At 44.8% G+C, this 19,970-nt stretch overlaps 1 protein-coding gene and 1 long non-coding RNA gene across 2 annotated transcripts in view; both read right to left on the bottom strand.

Annotated features, from left to right (window-relative positions):
• The window catches only part of HIVEP3 (HIVEP zinc finger 3), a 288,536-nt gene extending 285,935 nt beyond the window's left edge, over positions 1-2,601 (bottom strand). The window contains exon 1 of the mRNA XM_040534690.1: positions 2,471-2,601. The gene's annotated coding sequence lies outside the window, so the exon portion shown is untranslated. The remainder of the gene's footprint in view (positions 1-2,470) is intronic.
• A 7,875-nt stretch (positions 2,602-10,476) lies between these two features.
• On the bottom strand, positions 10,477-14,032 carry LOC121059005. Its single transcript, XR_005814415.1, has 3 exons — positions 13,867-14,032; positions 12,816-12,928; positions 10,477-10,618 (listed from the first exon to the last, which is right to left on the bottom strand). It is a non-coding gene; the product is annotated as an uncharacterized LOC121059005 (long non-coding RNA).
• Positions 14,033-19,970: the final 5,938 nt, after the last annotated feature.

Raw genomic sequence — 19,970 nt, 5'->3', positions numbered from 1 at the left:
CTGCTGGCCCCAGTGTGCCCCAGTCATCCTTCCTGCGGGTGCCCGTTCCTGACTAAGTTTAGAAGTTTATTTTTGCCCTTATTGAATTACTTCCTGATTTTTTCCATTTTGCCATTGTTGTTTTAAATTCTAATCCTTTCCTCTAACGTCCTTACAGCCCATCTCAGCTTTGTGCCATCTGCAGATTTAATAAGCATGCTCCGATTAATTAAAATAGTAGATATCACCTCATAGAGCCCCCCTCCATACACACTTCCACTTTGACAGAAGATGATAATTATTCCACAGATATGGCTGTCTAATCAGCTTTAGACTCATCCTGTAATTGCTTTCTCTTGATACACTAAGTTATGAAAACGGTCTTTTGCAACATTCACACGTGCACCTGCAGTCGCGTTAGAATTGAAAACCCCCAGTACATCCCATCTACCACTTTTCCCCAGCCTGCAAAACTTGGTATCCAGCAACTGTCTACAGCACATCACAGAAACAACCACCGGCAAGTGAGATTGCTTGAGCTGCATTTTTTGTATTTAAGTGCACTGAGTTCATCTGCCCCAGGTAACTGAAAACATATATCTAGTACTCAAGACTGTTTGTTCTCTATTCAAACCAAATATTGTATTTTTCCAGTAATTTTTATTAATTGTGGTAGTCACTGGACTACAGCTGATCCTTTCAGGAAAGGCAGATGCAGCAGAAAATTGATATTTACTGATCTAATTTGTTGTTGTTGTTTAATTTCCCCTATTAGAAACAGCACAGCCACCCAAGCATGTGTTACCTCTCATGCCTGCTCTCCTACTCTTCTCCTCCAGTGCCTGTGCCATGGGTTTGTTATCCATCTGAGGCACGGTGTCCCAGCAGATCAACAAGTAAGTGGCAAGAGGAATATTGCTCATCCAAAGAGAGAACGAAGGCCACTCCAGCATGGGATACTAAACATTTCTACTCCACAAAACATAGCTTAAAAAACCTCCTCAGAAGAAAACACCACTCTGCTCTTGAAGATGCATCAAAGGGCTTTCTACGCACCAGTAGGTCTGCACTCAACTTTCTTGTTCTTTGCCTCAGCAGGGCTTGGACCTACAGTTTAAAGTGACTTCACCTGTTTCGGTTTGAACCTTCAAGTACTAATTACTGCCCTATATAACTTCTACACTTAGGACATACACAAGCAGCATCACCAAGGGACACGGAATTATGCCACGTGTTCAGCATCACCCAGAGGAGCCAGCTCAGCCACTGCTCCCAGTCCACTTCTCACAGCATTGAGCTGCACCAGAAAGCCAGGCTGCCCCTGCCTTCTCTAAAGTTACACAAAAAAAAAGGCTGAACAGAAGGCTGAAGTGTGGTTGTGCTCCGAGGAGATGCCCAATTAAAAGCAGAAAGAATTCAAGTCTTCACACACTGTGCAGAATTGTCTATCTGCAGGGTAAAAAGACTTGCTTGCTCTCCATTCCAGGCTCCAAGAGGAGGGTATAAACTGGCTCAGGATCATCAACAGCAAGGCATCCTGCAGCTGGGGTAGGCAACAATACTACTGATGATTCAGGAGCGGAGACAGATCCAGCTCTCTGCATCAAGCATTAGCTCTTTAGGAGAAGGGAGGAAAAAAAGAAAGTAAAACTGTGCTTTAAGCATTGAAATCAGCAGGCTCTGTCAGCATTTTTGTTTGTGTTTGGTGCAAATTTAGGAATTGTGAGTATCTCAAGAAGTTGCTGGCATCTGGGGATTTCAGGCTAGGACGGAGCAGACGCTGCTGTTTTTGCTTCCTGCCGTAGCACTGTCGGCAGCAAGCCCCCAGCTCTCGCTCTGGCTGCTTCCAGCACAGACCATTGGTACTCCCAGTTCCTTATCCTCTAACCCACAGACAGCATTATTCACTCAAGCCTTATATAAGACAGCATCCACCCATTCCTATAAACTCACTGTTGCTCCACGTGAGAGATGGCACAAAACAGGGAAAAAGAGGATGCCCTCTCCCACCACCCTCATGGGTCCTTGGACACTCGACAGAGCTGGGAGGGGAGCAAGGACAGCATAAGGAGAAGCACAGAGAGAAGACCAGGGTAGGAACGATGCTCTGGCACTGCCAGACCCAAGCATTCTCAAATACACGGGACCTAAAACCATCTCGCATCTTTTCCCTCAGCTCCTGAGCCCCGAGGGTAACAAATGCCAGGTCACAAGCTTTTCCCCTCAGGGTCAGAGGAAAAACCCAAGCACCTTCTCTGCCAGCAGACAGCCCACCCACTCACATGCTCACAGGACTGGGAATTTCACAAGTAGGTGTACAAGTCTCAGAGGAGGCACAAGGATCGGGGCTGTGCCTGGGAAGCAGGCAGGAGCACACAGCAAGAGGAGGCAGAAAGCATGGGACAGATCACAGCCCCTCAGTACTGGGACCAGGCATGACCACGACACACAGAGCCCAGACACCTCACCCCACAAACATTGCCCCAAATACCTCGTGGATGCAGTACACACTGCCCAACACGTGCAGAACAAGGGGGATGACACCACCAGGGCTGCAGCTGCAGGTCCCACACCAACCTCCCTGCAGACAAAAGCAGCACCCACTGCCCTCCTGCAGGCACAGAGCCCCTGCTCTAAGAAGAAACCTGCTTCCTACCTGAGCCAGATTTAAAGAGGATTTTTCAACCTGGACAGGTGTTTCAGGGTCAACTCATTCTCTTGGTTAGCAGGTGGAGGAAAGCATTCAATCGTTCACCATAAGCTGAGCCGTCAACATTGATCTGAATAGGCAGGAAGATTTGAAACAGGGTTTTTTTGGTCATTTTAAATGTATCAGCTTTCATATAAACAAAAAGTGCTCCAATTCTGGCATTGGAGCATACAGAGTAAAAACAAATAAATAAATAAATGATATGGCACTGCACATGGAAAAGATAAAAAGGCAATTTTCTTAAAATCCAATTTTCAGTTCTCTGCAACTATGTTTAAGTGCAGAGGGGCGTATTGCTGTGAACCAAAGCCCCACAGCGCCTACACATTAGTCAAAGGAAAGAGTTAAAATGCACAAAATAAATAATAATGATTGCCAAACTCTTCAGGTTTTACAGTTTACTAAACAGATGCACCAGGTAATTCAATTTAGTGGCTACAAAGAGTGTAATAGCTTAATGCAGTTTCATATTTAGCACAGTGGGTTAACCATAAAAATACAATTTATACTAATGGATATTCTAATCAGGGCAGCTTCCAAATGGGAGCTGACAATTTAGCCACTTCTCTTTCTTACCAATGCTATTTATTAATGATGCTGGATTGCAGCTCAAGCAGCAGGAAAACAGTTCTCTTGATTCCAACAGCATGCAGTAGTACTATGAGAGAAATAAATCACTCAGGATTTTCTCAATACATTCACTGCTTCTACAAGGCTGCCAAGAAAAGCCTCCCTTTCAGGAGCATGGTTTCTTTCTGAGTACAAACGTGAGGGGACTTTCCAGGGCTGGGAGGTCTCACGCTGCTATCCCGGGCAGCTGCAGCCATAGGTTTCTCCCTTCCCTTGCTCCTCTCTTAGATGATCACTCTGCAACCTCATTGATGATATTTAATTGAAAAAATAAATAAATCCAATTTCCTACCCAAAGTTGATTTTTGACCTCTTAGAGTTAGACCTGGCTTTAATTTAATACACCTTTAGCTGAAAACAAGTAGAGCTTGTGGCAGTCTTCCACATTTAATCATTTTTAAAACTTCCACAAACTTCCAGAGAAAACGTGACCAGAAGAGACACGGGTAGCATTACTTGCATGGCAGTATACGAAACCTGATGGTATCTAACTGGGTGCTGGAGCACTTTGGTAAAAGGATGTTTTTCCATGTTTCTCATGTAAGATGGTTTGGGGCAGCTGAAGAACCTGAAAAAACAATGGCAATAGTCAGGGCTTGACAAAATCACCAAAAAAAAAAAAAAAGAAATATTCAGTCATGCAGTCATGACCTGGGACTCCCTCTGTATCCCTCACGCTTGAAAGATTTGGGCAAAGTTTATGGAAAAGGTTCCCAAACCTCCAGAAGCTATTTGTTATCATCTTCCAAGGCACAGGTGAGAAGCTGAGATCAGTGTGCTGTGCAAAGGACTGCAGTCGTAATTCTTTACTGCTTTGGGTGCAAAAAGATACAGATTTAGCAGCACGTCTTGGTCTTGGAGATGTGGGTTCCAGAGAGTAAAACGTGTTTGGTTTCCCACACTGAGAGGGTGACCATGTGCTCCTGGCCTCAGAGGTAACTTCTACAGCAAGTTGTATTTTGTTAGTAGACCTTACTTCTTGTCAACTCCCAGGAAAAAAGTGATGCTGGGGTTGGTACAGCGGCAGCTGAAGAAGAGCAAGGTGACTGAACTGGTGCAGACAAAACATCACCCAAGAAAAACAGTTCATAAGTAGCGAAGTGCCCATTCACCAAAATATGCAAATCCTTCCAGCTGTGCTGAGAACCAGAAGGTTTCCTGCACCATGCTATCTCCACTGCTCAGTCTCCCAGTGACCAACTCTCACTGAAAGCTTTGGAAAACCAAGTCTTGTGCATTTTTCAAAGTCCTATCCTTTGGAATAACCTGTGAAAAAACATTATTAAAAATAATAGAAATGAGAAAAGGCTTTCTTAGTTTTCAGAAGCTGGTTTCTTAGTTTTCACATCCCCACAAGGACACGTGTGCACCTCTGTCCTGCTTATGCAGTGGAACAAGACACGGATGTAATTTTAGGAAAAGACTACTCATAGTGAGCCCCAACACTTGAAAACCCAAAGGTCATATAAAAAGATGTTTTTGTTTGAATTTGCTGTGTGTTTTTCTAAGCCAGCCTCATGGTTTGCAGGATTAGTTCATTAAAAAAAAAATGCACTAGAATTAAGTTCTGACCCTTGTTATTTAAAAAAAGGAAAACATCTCCATACAGCCAGCTGCAATAGCTCCAAGATAATGAAACAGACCACAAAAAATGTGGAATTAGCTTTAAAATCTTCAGGTCTTTATTTATCATTATTATTATTTGTTATTTTTTTAATTTGTAATAGCATACAATGTTCTCTTTACCTGCCCTTTTAATTAATTAACTTATTAGCTTCAGCAGGCTCACATTCTTCCTTTTCAGAACAAAATAGTGAGGCTTTTCAGATACAGAGAACCCCTGAAAACTGTTCAAGAGGCTGAAAATAATGAGGTGTTGATGCTGGACTTCAAGGTTAACATACTATATGCATGTAGTGCTTCATTCAGAAATCAATCAGGAGGACATTAGTGCCTGTTAAGAGAGATTTATTAGCTTCTTGCAGCGATGCTGACCTAGGGTAATAAAATGGTACCCAGAAGAACAGGAAAGGGGCAAGTTTGTAAGCAAGATCTACAAGAGAGAACAGGAACAAATTAGCAGATGTTTGATTTTGAAGCACTACTAAGACCTTAGGTAATCTGTGTTCAATAAATCAGCAGCATATTTTAAAATAAAAGAATATCAAGTGACTGTAGTGATAACATTTGGCAATTTGATCCCACCAGCAATAAAATCAGAGATTCCTCACTGACTTGTAAGGGTGTGACATGAACTAAAGCTCAAGATATCTCCTCTTACCGCAGCTCAGTGCTCATCTGAGCCCCTTTCAGAGGCTGCCAGTCAGGATATGCTTTATATATATATATATGTAATGTATATTAGGGCAGATATCACTTCTTACACAGACCACATCTTAAACTGATAATTTAAAGTTATCTATAACCCCTCTTAAAAAATAAACAAAAACAAGGCTTACATACTGGTGATAAAAGTAGCATTAAAATCATCTTTGCTTTGCACCTCTGTGACTTTTGTGTGCTAGCCATTTCAGCATCATGGCAGAAGGTGTTTCCTAGCGGAGCAGCATGCAGAGACAGGACGAGCTGTCCTGGTCGTTTGCCTGCCCTCCCTGCGGATTTACATCATCGAGTGAGTCAAGCAAAGATGATGGGGGGTAGAGGGGTTGTGTTCCTCCACATCCAGTGCAAAACGGCTGAGGACCTGGGGTTAGACCTTGTACAAGAAAGGGGTGAGCTCGTGTCCCACCAGGTTCGTGTGGGACACGGCTCTTAGGGCCTCCAGCCAGGCACTGCCTCCGCTGCTGTGCCTCCAGCAGGACCCAGCTCACCTGGCAGCGTGGCCAAGCTCTGGGTTCTGCGCTCTTCTGAGCCTTCTGGCAGCAAAGCACTTGAAAGCAGCTAGAGTCCATTAAAAAGTCAGACGGTTTTGAAATATATTCCTGCAAATCACAGGAAACAGAGCTTCCTGCTCCAGCGGCTCGCTATTCACGGGACGGAGCCTGCTCAGCCTGCCTCTCCTCGTAGGAGGGATTCTGCTCTAAGGTTCAGGAAGATCAGCCTGAAAATTAAGTCATTATTCTGTTGTGGTCATTCAATAAGAAAAAAAGAAGCCCAAAGGATGTGTGCAAAACGGTTTTCAGCTTAATTTACATGAACTGACGACCCTGCACATTTAGTGGAAGAGTCTTGCCAAAACCTCAGCTGGTTTGCACCAAGAGTGTTCGGTAGTTTCTGAAATGCCCCTTCCTAATCACATGCTGGCAAGGAAGGAGAAATTATAAACAGCGCTCTAAGCAGCTGTGAAGTGTAGCAATTGTTTTAGATTTGCTATGAGTTATTCAGAGATTATGACATCCATTATTAAAATACGCCACCTGTGACTTGTAAAATTAACTCAGGTTTTTTCCCTGGGAGTTTCCAATAACACATCATATCCTTTTTCAATACGCACACTATGCTGTCATATGATTTTGCCCTAAGTTTCTGTACGTAGCTACAGTTAACTAAAATGAATTTACACTTTGAAATAAAATAAAATAAAATAAAATAAAAGAATCCTTGAGGACTTCAGTACCTTAGTGGAAGTCTACATCACTGTAAGAAAAGAAATGAAAACAACACTTATCGCTTCCTTAACTATTCAAAAGCATTTTAGAAAGAAGAAGTCAACAATTGAAGGAGATAAGCCAGCACCTGTGAGCATTTCGGTGACATTCATAGCCAGCTACGGGAGAGTCACCCCTTACACCTGCATCCCCACCCTGAGCTTCATGGCTGGGGGGAAAGGGGAGAGGGAACAGTGCTTCTCTTCCTTTTAGAGCACTCAGCACAGGTTTGTTGTTACAGATGACAACAATCCCCCAGGATTTTCATTTTTTTATTTTTCTGGTAAGGAAGATGAGGGCTCCTTAGGGAATACAGGCACCTTTGGCACGTACCACCAAAATTCACTGATGTCAGCTGATGCCTCCTTAGTCATTTCATGGCAGACGTGTCCTGAAAGAAGAAAAGGTGATAGGGAAAAGCTCAAAGACACCTCTCCTCTGGGGAAAGGCCTACGGGGACTATTGCCTCCAATTGGTGCAGTGTCCCAAAAGTCACATTTTGAACACGAGGAGCTAAGAGCACATCAGGGAAAGAGCGCATCTCGCTAGCCTTCATCCGAGACCTGAACACAGGCAGTGGCCCAATCCTGCAGTCACTGCACCCTGGGACTAAATCACTGCAGCTGATGGCAGCTCAGGGCTGAACGTGTAAAATAACTTCCTTACAGGTGCAGTTATTAAAAAAAAAAAAAAAAGTGACAAAAGCATTTTGAAGTGCAAAGTCTGCTCTAGCTGCAGTGCTGATGGGTGGTAGGGCAGAGCAGGTGCTTCCCGTGGCTGTCTGATGCTGGAAGGACCTCTGAGCCTGGCCCCGGGAAGTGTCGCTGAGCAATCACCTTCAAGGGGTTGTAACAGCAGATGCTACACAGTGAAAAAGGAGCTCTTAATATCAAGGAATAGTTTGGGTCTCACTCTTTTGTTGTCCCTTGCACCCTGATTTCCCTGTGCAAGTGTCTGAGCCTAAATCAGAATTATCTGTTCCTTCAGAGCAGCAGCTGAATTGCATTTCCATCTCTACAAAACAGCATAAAATTCAGTCCAGCATGAAAACCAGACCCTCTTGTCATATACCTACATTTGCAGACCTTTCTGGGGAGAAAAAAAAAAGACTCAGGGTCTGCCTTTGCTTCCAGCAGCTTTTCCTGAAACCAGACCCACTGAGATCTGCTGGCTCTGGTGCCAGTGGCACCGACGGCTCTTCCCTCTTCAGAGCCCAGATGGTCCCAGAATAAAAAGCACAGAATCTCCCTTGTAAACAGCACTGGCACCTGACGGCCAGACGGCCAGACCACACAGTTTGGGACACTGCAGCCTGTCGGTCTGCGTGTATTTATAGCTGGAGAGGAGCTCGCTTGGGGTAGCATGAGGTTCCTACCATAGCCAGGGATGCTGCAAGAGGTTAATTGTCAGAGGCAGTGAAAGACCATTTGGTGCTTGACTCCCCAGTCTGACTTTATTGCCATTTATAGTCCATTCAGTGCTTCAGCTACAGGTTTTATTCTCTTTTCTCCGTTATGGTTTTTCCCCTCCTTATTCTAAGAAGGTTTTGGTTTTCCTGGCAGCCTTTTTATCGCCTCACCACCTCCTACCCTTCCATTCAAGAAAGCTTATTTAAAACCAAAACACCACATAACTGTAAGGGTTCCTATTTAACATAATGGAGTTATTCAAGATGTTTACTCAACAAAAAATAGATAGTGAGCTCACCTTGCTGTTGTCAGCTACAGCTAACTACCAAGCCTACTGCACGTAACCATAAGGCAAAACCTCTTTGTGCGCTGGTCCTGTTGCTCAGAAATCCACAGCATCAATCCAGGTCTGTAGCAGGGGCAGGATTTGTGCCGAAATGATGCTACAAACACTATATGCACTGGTCATGTCAGCTCCCCTACTGAAGCACAGCAAGACAGCAGGTGGAGGCTGAGCCTTTCTTCTCTGTAAGAGATGCCATACAATTAAGGCTCCAGAACGCTGCCTGCCGTGGCAGTGTGACAAGGGGCTTCACACAGGGCATCGGTCTGCAGGGTGCTCGGGATGCTCCCTCCTGCCAGCCTCCCCTGGGAGAGGCCAGAAAACACCTTGCCTTCTCACAAAAGCCCAGCCAAAAAAAAAAAATGCCGAGCTGCTAAGAAGTTAAATGGGGACGCCATCAGCCTACCAGCGGCTTCACTATTTCTTGCAACATGTCATTTTCTTGTCTGATTTGTCAGAGAGTTTCCTCCTAAACCCAGACACGTAGCACCAAATCGTCTGGCTTCTGACTGCCTCCCCAGGCTGGAGGCAGCATCTGGGTGAGGAACATCCAGCGGTGGCAAGGTGCCACCATGCCCGCTGGCCTCACTGTGCCAGAGAGGGCTGTGTTATTGAGGAGGACAGCAGCAATGCATCAGGAGGTATATTTTTAAATCTCAGCCCTTTGGGACAGGGATTATCCAGTATGAGTTAAAACATACTCCCAGCATTTTCCCAGTAACACACGGTCAGATGCAATGGAACTCACAAACAGATTCACATGTGCTTTGGATTGATACCGTTGCCATGGCTATTAGCAATAAGCAATAAAACTCAGACCCTGAATTTTGCCGAAGGTTCAAACAAGATTTTATAATTTTGGTATAAATATGCATTTTTCACACACAAACACCGCCCTCTGCTGCATGCTGAGACTGATGCTGGTGAGCAGACTTATGCGCGTTGCCCCTGGCAACGCAGTTGTTGAAGGTGATAAAAAATTCTTATGTCTCTTCGGTTTAGAAAATGCCAGTGCATCAAAATGCAAATGATTCAGCCTCCTGCAAAGGTCGTTTGAGGTAAGGGATATGTGCAACTTCTGTATCTCTGCAGAGAAAATGATGAAATCTGAACCACAGCGTGCTTCGATACTTAGGCATATGCTGTGTTGTCACCTCACTGGCTTCTAGGAGTATATTAAGAAGTCTGCTGCCCACTCCTGTAACATTTCTGATCTCCTTTATTTGAGAAGGAGGAAAAGCTCACACAAAACAGGATTTTTTACTCTGTAATACATTTTTACTCTGTAATATTCTGTTTGCCTAGTGAATACCACCATGCACGTTCACTCTTCTCCCTAGAGGAACACGCTGTTTCTTTACAGGGGAAGACTTCTTCCAAGTATAAGCAAGCTTGAACCAAAAGGAAATATCTTTGCTGGAAACCCTCCTAAAACATGATTAATGTAAAGACAGCAATAAATTACAGCCTGGTATTCCCTGGGTAGAGCTGGTGTCCCTTGGGCGGCTGGTCCAGCTCAGCACAAGCCCTTGCAGATTTGCAAAGTCGTGAAACAAAACCAGAGACTCATTCAGCTTCCCAGCCAGAGAACAAAAACAATAAATATAAAGAAAAAGCAAGATCTAACTCCTAGGGAACTAGCTGAAGAGCCTTGCATTTCTAGGTTTGAGGGCACATCAGACCCAGTGACTAAAAGTCATTGCAACAGATGCTGTTTGCTGGGCAGTGCAAGCAGGTCTGATGCCCTTGCGTTGCCGCCAGGATGACAGCAAGCTCACCGGAAAAAAGTGGTTGGGTCATGAAAAAATGACATTTTATTTGATGGTATTGATATTTGCTGCTAAGGCCTGGAATGCATCAGGGAGAAGCAGCTCGAAATCGCTGCTTCTGATGGTCATGTATTATTTCAATATACAGGGCTATCCATCCCCCACTGAAACTGAAAAAAAAAGAATCAAATGTTTGAAGTCTGATTATTTCAAAATTACTACTTTGACAGAAGAATGAAAAAGCCTTTATAATTAATAGATTATCTCATTGCAGGAAAAATGTAATTTGAGTTTATATTGCAACAGGAGGAAAAAAAAAAGGGAAACTGAATACTTAGCAACCCTTATTCCTCAGCATTTACTCCTCAAATGGTAGCCAGTGACCTAAAGGGAGATGCATTTGCAGCTTCCATACTCTACTGAATGGAGGAAAAATCTTCGCAAAGCTGAACTGCAGAGAGCAAATTGCGATAACGGTCTCAGCCTCCGAGCACCGTGGGACGAGGCTGCGGCTCCCAGCCAAGCACTGCAATCCCACGGAGGAGGACGGGTCGGAGGGGAGAAGGAGGAGGAATAAACACATGTCAACTTGTTTGACTTTGTAAGAGAAGAGTTGAGTCGAATTTAAACAGACAAGAACAGAAAGCAAAAAGCACGACTGATGGCATTAAAAAGTTACCCTTATACGTAAAGAGTGATGACGAGAGGAAATCTTGGGACATATGGAGAAAAGGAAATTTATTTTTAGCAAGTAAAAATTTAAACTAATTTTGAGTTAAGTAATGTGCTCAAGAAAGGTGGTTTTCACTCTTCCCTTAGCTCAAGTTTGGGATGGGCTGAGGGCAAGGGAGGTTGGAGGGATCTTGCAAATTCCCAGGCAAAGGAGCAAAGCAGCGCCCGACAGCTGCTGCAGTGACACCCCGCCGAGTGCAAGGCTCCAGCCCCGCACTGTTGCAGGCACCAGGTCTCAGCCTTCATCTCCGCACAGAGCAGTGCTGCCCTTCCTGTGCAGGAGGATCGGGATGGCACGGGAAGAGACCCTGCAAAAACCCTGCACCCAGGGACCTCTCTGGATCGCTGGACACACCGACACCTTGCTCTTCTACTTCAAGCAGGCACAGGAGCACTTCCCATCTTAATACTGACATCAGCTGCACTTCCTGTGAAACCACTTGCTAAATCCCTAAATTAAACCGGGGACATTCCTGTTGCATCCCTGGAACAGGCTGAAGCAAGGTCCACAAGGACCCTCCTTGCCCTGAGACATTCTAAGAGTTGCTTGAGGTTCTTCACATCTAGGTTCAGGACGGTGTATGATGTGTATTCAAAAAGTTTGCACCTCTGCCTTCACAGCAGATGGCCTTGACCAGGCAGGGAAATGGAACTCAGGGCCGTGAAAGCACCGAATCAGGCCAAAAGGCATTGCAATGCCTTGTGGGGAGCAGCACACTGTACCGATCATCTGGTGCCCACCTGAGAGATGCATCCATAGCTCTGATGCTGTGGCACAGCCAGGGTCGTATTGGACTGTTGGGATGGGGCAAGGAGACAAGGGGCTGGCTGAAGAGGAGGCTGCAGAATGCTCTAATTAACCTGGAAAGTTAGTTTAAACTTCCTACATCTCCTCTCTCCTTGCCAGGTTAAGCACAGAGAAGAAACCCCGTAAATCAGCGGTGCTGCAGAAAATCTCCCTGGTGATTCTGAATCTCTGACTGAATCTCACAAGACCGGGTGCCCTTGCAGCAGCAGCAGACCTGCACTTCAGGGTGATATTAGGACGTCCTAAACCGCATGTGCTTGTTTTCTAGAGACAAAATCCTTCTTAACCATTAAAGACCGTGTGTTCTTGTCTGGTGATGACTGCTGACTTGAAGTCCTTATTTAAAGTCACCAAATTCCAATGTCCAACCTGTCCCAAGACATCTGGGCTCCAGTCCTCAAGCTCACAGAGGGAGCACACACCATGGCTTGAGTCCCAGGAGAAGATAACCCTCCTACAGTCGCTGCCTCCCCACCTCTGCAACTACTTCCAAGCACAAATACCGAGCTTGGAGCCAAGGAGGATTGCAACGAAGGAGGCATGGCTGGCATGGGTGGGTCAGGGAGCACACACACATGCACCCAGAGAAAGGTACGTGCGATTTAATACATGTGAGAACCCCAGCTCTAAACAGGCAGAGAAACCCTGGGCTCACACGTTGCCAAAGCACTTTCTGCTTGTGGTATTACTGGAATGAAATAACACACGGCGTTCCCAAGAATCAGGTTTTAACACTTCCGTTGCAGTTCCATCCTAACAACAACTGTAAAGGCCAACATGCAATAAATACAAAGAATAAGTGTTAACGAAACATTAAGGTCACATACCAAGAATAGTAACAAGGCAAAAAGTGCAAAAGTTGAGCTTGATTAACTTGAAGTGTTTCATACAGAAGTAGCTTCCCATTTTTCACATGCAGGGTTTTCATCTGAAGTAATATCTACTGGGTACAAATGAGATCAGGTAATTTAAAAAAGAGCATGATTAAGACAACACTACAGATTATTAGAAGTATTTAACACTTCCTCTACTGTCAAATAGTCTTTAACATTGGCAACAGCAGCCAGATAGGTTTCATTATTGTTTGTACTGTTTTAGAAACATCCCCCTTCCTATTTGTGCTTGTACAGAGAGGGTAACCTCACAAGAGTTAAAATTTGAATCAACCCATTGAAAAGAGTTGAGTTAAAGTTTTTTTCCTGTTGGATCTCAGTGTTTGCACCACAATCTAAATATAAAGTCTTCATTTTTTTGCTTAGTTTGAGGAAAACAAGGAACAAACATCCCTTGAAAGCTGCATCTCGACCTGCCCCACAGTTGGCTTGTTTATTAATGTATTGTATGGGGGGAATGTTGTTTATATAGAAAAAAAAAAATAGAAAAAAAAAAAAAGTTTGGCTGGCAGAAAACACTCCCTTGGCTCCAAGAGCTCCAGAACCATGATGATCATGGTGAACACCTTGCAAACACCTCTGACTTCAGAAGACAGGCAGAAAGGTCCCCTCAACTCATCTCAGCCGCATGATAAACACATCCCTTGAGGGGAGAGGACAGACCGAAAGCTAGTTTTCAGAGAAAACCATTGTGAAACACCCTCATACCTTTTCCTCCAACAGGAAAATACAAACGTTTGGATTACCGGGACACCTGAAACCAGGCAGGATGAGAGAAAAGCCATCTCTGCTGGCGACCCCGATCCCCTCGCTGCCCAGATTGCAAGGCGCCCCCAACCCCCACGACACCAGGCCTTTTTGGCTGCAACACTGGGGCCAAACTCATGTCTGTACCAGCTTCTCAGCATCATCCAAGCCTTCAAGCAGAGGGCTAAGCGAAGCAGGAGAGGCTGAGACAGGAGCACGGCAGCAAAGTCCTCCTCACCCGGCCAGCGGCGGTGGGCAGCAGCACCTCCCTCTTAGCATCCCGCTGGGAACAAGGCTGGTTTTCCTTGCTGGGACCAGGTTTGGGCAAGGAGGGCTCCAAAAGGCACAGCCGCATTGGTGTGAGCGCCTACCGAGGGTGAGGATGCAAAGCAAAGCGCTGCACGTTTCCAGGAAGGGCCCAGGAGTGAGAAGCACCTGTGCATTTGCCTATGGCCCCGGCAGCCCACGCTCGGCTTTTATAGCTCCTCTGACTCATCCCGAAACGGCCCCTCAGCCCCAGGCAGGAGCTGCCTGAGCTGGGGCAGCCCCAGCAGATGCCTCCTCCCCTGTCCAGCAAAGGCACGGGGCTGTAGGTCCTGCTTCATGCTGGGACAGGGCTGGGTTTGCTCCCAAACCAAAGCAATGGGCACAATTCAGACCACAACCCATAGAGAACCAAGCAGAAAACCAGAACAATAAGATTTACTTTTTTTTTTTTTTTCCACACCTAGCTACAAGTGTTTCAGCTTCCCCTACCTCTGCAACTTTTCTCCAAGGTGTTCATTTGCTCCATTTCCTCAAATGCTGTTATCTGAATACAAATCAGGGGGAAAAATCCTTAACTGAACTCTGTTGAACACATGGCTATTCTATTTAGAATAGAATATAGAATATAGAATATAGAATATAGAATATTTCACTTAGAATGGACCTTCAATGATCTTTTAGTCCAATTATTCTGAAGTGACACAACTCCTGGTAAGTTTTTCAATATCTCTGGAAAATTGTCTCTTAAACAAAATAACATTGTACGAAGATACACCCCCAAATAATAACCCCAATACATTCTTCCTTGCAGCAGTTAACTTCAGATTGCATCTTACCCTCTCATGCACAATAAGATTATCTCTTCATTCAACATTAGTCTTTACCAGGAATTTATAAAGAACTGGCCTCCCTGCGTTTAAATGTTTAGTCTGGTACAAGGAAAATGTATTCTCTACACAAGTCTATCTTGCTCAACACGTAGTCTTTTCAGTTGGAATAATGAACCTATTTTGGGGAGTGCAGAGACGTAGCATATTTTGGCTGGAATTTTATCTCCAAGTCCCTATTTAAATTGGCATAAAAATGCCTTTAATTTTGAACAAGCTTTAAAAAAAAAATCTCTGATAGCCGCTAGCACAGCGAGACTTCAAAATTCTTGTGGTCTGAAACCCGTTCAAAGATGAACTTATTCTGGATTATTTTACAATGTTAGTCTGCCTTATAAATTTGTGATGGTGTTGCAAGTGCCACAGTAACTCCTCAAGACCAAAGATGAACAGAAAGGCAAAAAAAATCCTTTTTTTTTTTTTTTTCTTTTTTCTTTTTTAAATTTTAGAGGAATGGATGCAGTGATGTCTTATTCCTTGAAACAACTGCTAGGTGATAAAAAAAGGTGAGGGACCCCTCACAATAAATATCCATAGGTAAAGGGGTTGAGCATTTCTGTTAGGACATCACTTCCAAAGAAACTTCTTTTGCAATAATTACTGTAAATAATAACGAAAATACAACAATAGCTGCTATACTCTCAAGAGACATGGGGAATACTAGGGACAGGGAGGGAAGGCACTCCTGCAACTGCTTCAAGGCACCGGGGCTGGGAGTCACCAGGGCAGGGTCACCCCATACTCCTGCTAATACCGCAGATGAAATACAATTTTGTTGTGCACTGCAGCAGGATTTCATTAGTCTGTGCACGGATTTTGCAAAACATGGGTTTGGTATGCTCCTCCGAGGGGCCGTGCCAAGATTTTATGAAATAACATTTATTTATGTTTATGGGATACATGTAATCTTACAAAGTTTTACTGAACTTTTGTCAGGGATACTATCTATTCAGCAGCAAATAGGGTAAATAATCAAAAAAAAAATATTAAACGCAAACAATTACCCACTGTAATGTAACCCCAAACGTTAAAGAAGCCGTCTTCCCTTGTCCTCCCCTGCCCCAGCAGATGTTGAGCAAATGGCAGCAATCGTGTGCAACACCACGTCGCAACGGAGCAACGCAGCCAGTGGCCCCCATCACGTTTGTGCTGTCCTGGCCACATGTGGAGCAGCCGGGAGCTCTGCCATGGCTTGGCCCTGGGGATTTGGTGGTTGGGTGGAGTGAGGGTGACCCCGTTCCTCCATCTCGTGGGAAGAGGCTGCGCAGGGAGCGTGGGCTGAGCTCCTGCTCCCCTGAGAGCAACAGACGTAGATAACCGCTGGCTAAGGCTGGACGGACTTTGGGCTAAATCCTCTGAAATCCATCATGGGAAGAGCTGTGGTATAAGGATAGAGGGAGACCAGGCAAATCCAAAGCTGACCTGAAATCCTCCTTCTCCGTTCTCAGAAGGAGAAGAACCTCCAGGTTCATCAGACCCTGGCCAAGCAGCTGCAGCAGTTTTTCTCGTGCCTTTTCTCACTTTAGTTGGAGCACCTTGCCATTGCTTCCTTGGGCTTGGTATGCAACCCCCTGAAGTGGTTTTATCAGATGCTGCTTTTACACAAACAGGTTGTTGTTCAAAGAGAACCACAGCCCCTTAGGAAGTGCCTCTGCAGAGGTACTTGCCATAAACCTGGTGTGGAAGGTACCACCCGGAGCTGCTGTGACAAGGTCTGTGGGAGCAGGAGCAGAAAATGGACCACAGCCATTTCTATTTCATCTCTTCCACACTCGTTAGCCCTGCCGGACTCTAGCCCAGGGATCCTCCTTTTTTTCCTCAGTGCAGGTTTCATTGCAAGCAGGGGAATTCCCTGTGGCTCCCTTCATTAAAGTTTGCAGCTTCACACCCCTCTCCAGTTACAGCTGATGATTGCACAAAATCCCAGTGGCGTCTCATATATGTTAACATATATTTGTTCAAGAATAAAAGTTAGGTAGGAAAATAAATATTTTAGGAAATACGCCACAAAATGTTCAGTTTTAAGATGCCAATAATTGATCTGACTAGACAATATTTTTAACATATTAGTCCAGACCACACATCCTCCACCTAGTTCAAGCTCCAGGGAGGCCATTCAAATTTGATTTTACTTATCATGAAACTCAGCAAAGGGACAAACTCACAGCTATGGGCTCTGGCTTCATTGTCACCTTCCTTCTCCTTCATTCACCTTCCTTCTCCTTCATGGACTGAAGGTTCATCTTTGCTGGATCTGTCCTCACTGTTCTACTGTGGCCCCAAAATCTCAGGGACCTACCACCGTGCAGCACACCCCACGGTATTTTCTTCCTCTGGAAGAAAGCAGGACTAACCCAGCCACTGCGGATTCAGGCTGGAGCTCCCACGTGCGGCAGGATCATTCACCTGAAGCTTTGCCTTGGACCTCCCAGCAGCCCTTCCCACCACAAATCCTCTCTATGGTGCGGTACTCCAAAGCCACAGAAGCTCCTGTGTCCCATGTGCACCTTTAGGCAGCTCTGCATTTTCTCTGATTAGAATATGGTTTACACATAATCCACACGTTGAGAAAGGTCAGTGTTGTTACATCAAAATATTGCAAGGCCATAAGTCATTGCTATGGGATAATCACTGGGTGGAGGGGAAATCAATGGAACCAGTATTGCACCCACAAGCTTTTCCCCTGCTATTTTACGTGCTGGCATTCACTTGCTGTTGTGTAGTTACATGCTGGATTGTATTTGCAGAGCCCCTGAAATGGAGGAAGACATCATTTCCCAAAGGAAATGCCACATTTACACTGGCATGGCTAAATGGAAATATTTTCCAATTGTGCAGAATGAACATAATTTTTTTTAAAGGCAACTTTCTGCAGCTCCCTGGAGTTACCAGGGTTGAGCAAGCCCAACTCAACCATGCGCTTAAGCACTTTGCATCCTGTTCTTGCCCTGCAGAGCACTCACCTCCCATCTCGCTTTTACGGGACTAACTCTAATCCTCCCCGCTGCTGAAAATCAATAGCAATCCCCTATGATTATCGGTGACCTGAGGATGTAAGCGAGAGAAGAACCGAGCTATTCCCTGAAAATGTGGCCTGCTGCTGTGTCCGTGCTGGGCTCAGGGAGGGCTGGTGGCTCAGCCTGATAAGTGCTCTCCGAGCGTTCAGCACAATGAGGATGTGCCCAGCCTCCTCTGCGACGAATGTTTTCAAGATCTCTCTAAGGTGCATTTGCTTTGCCTCCTCCCAGCTAGTGCATTATCTTTAATAAGAATAATTTTGCCGTATTTTTAGCCTATATAGAATGCAATTGTAGTTTAATACTGTAAGCTGTAGAGCTGAGGGAAGGAAAGCATACGTCTTCATAACAGTTGCCCTCCTGTACTGTAAGCATGCTGTGCAAACACACAACCACGGAGTGTATTAAAAATGTATGTTTTGTGATACATTGACCTTCTTGGAAGAAGAGATTCAGACATAAATGTTGTGGTATTAATTTATGATGTGAAGTTTTGCATTTATTTCACTTGCATATGTATGAACAACACAGGAACCAAAAGTTTTTTCCCCTAAAATAGCACTGTCAGAGTGCCTGAATTATCTATTTAATGAATACTTTAACCCACAGCAGATCATATATGATGGGAAATGATGTCATCTGAGTCATTAATCTTTTTACTTGTATTTCAGGTTAGTCAAAAGAAGTCAAAGTCTGCACAAAAACATCTCTCAGTCTGAACTTAGGGTCTTTCCTCCTTATGAAAATTTTACAGAACACACAGCTTTTATGTAATTTCACATGTCCCACTTCCTCCCCAGGGGTCTCAGAGCCAGAGGGTGAACCCTTTGGACAATGTGCCCCAGGACGACCGGTGTCCTGAGCTGTGACAGGTCTCAGCCCCCCAGCCTGAGCCCTCTGGTGCCAGGTGGAGGTGTCCCCATCACCCTCATGGGGTTTCTGGGGTCTCTCAGCTCACTCTGGCGGCTCCCTCAACTCAAACTTGCCTCTTGTCAGCTTGTGAACCCTGAACCTGACTCCCCGGCCTTGCAACCTTAACATGATGCAAGGGACCTTTCAGGCTGAAGCGGTACCTTGACCTGTAAGGACACACACAGACCGGCAGATCAGCATGGTCCTTGATCAAGATCATCTAGAGTTAATTAGGAGGGCAGCTCTGAATAATCCTGCAGGGCCACCGAGGATGTAAACTTTAAATATCTGAACTAGGGTGCTGCTGCCCCTCTGAGCCGGGATGAAAAAGCCCTTAATCGTCTCTGCTAATGGGTTTCAGGATGATGAGTGGCTCTCGCTTGCTTTTCAGGCAGGAAGACATCTGTATTGTGAGACTTATTAATTTTATTTAAAGTGCTAAGGCTGACATCCTGGAACTGTGGTCTCTTAAAATCTCTTTCTTAATTGTTATAAAGCAGCTTTAAGAGCACTTTAAGATGTCTCTATTTACAAGTTTAAAAAAAAAAAAAAAAAAAGCCTATAACATCTTAAATCTTCTAGCAGAATTTCCATTCATTTGGACATTTACCAGAGACTGGGTTATTATTCCCCCTAGATGAAAATGCATACACAGTCAAGAGACTATTCCCTACAGCATCCTGCAGCAGTTAGAGTCGTAAGTCCAATTTTGAACAAAATAAATCAACTTCTTTGTTTCTGTGAATCCATCTGGTGGAGAGAACGAGGTGTTTGTTGTTAAGTGAAGAAGCAGCAGGGCTATAACTTAGATATTAATAGGTTACGTGATATTTATTTAATCTCTTTGTTATTTTGAATACTGCCCTATTTTGTTCTGACTGTGGAACTTAAGTGAAATCTTTTCTGGCTTGGGTTGACCTAAGCATTCGAGCATTTTTTATATTTCCCTCCTGAAGAAGCCACCTCAGTATCTCCAAAGGTTGCTTTCGAGGCACTAGGAAGCTTGAGGTGATGGCTGAGGGTACAATGCCCCGTCCTGGCCTCTGCTTCATGTTTCTCATTGCCATGGCCCATCCGAAATCCCAGCCATTCACTTCCAGGGACTTTGACTGCTTAGAAAATGTGCTGCCAGCTCAATGGAGGAAGCCAGACCCAGAAGACACCCATGGTCTCCCCTTCGGTTCCCCCAATCATTGACCTATTAGTGCTTTTCTGCCTGGAAAATTAAATGGCCAACCAACAGAAAAAGACAAACGGAC

The sequence above is a fragment of the Cygnus olor genome, chromosome 23 (assembly GCF_009769625.2).
Source record: "Cygnus olor isolate bCygOlo1 chromosome 23, bCygOlo1.pri.v2, whole genome shotgun sequence".
In the NCBI taxonomy this organism is placed as follows: domain Eukaryota; kingdom Metazoa; phylum Chordata; class Aves; order Anseriformes; family Anatidae; genus Cygnus; species Cygnus olor.
The sequence above is the reverse complement of the archived record's forward strand: the minus strand, read 5'-3'. Positions and strand labels throughout refer to the sequence as shown.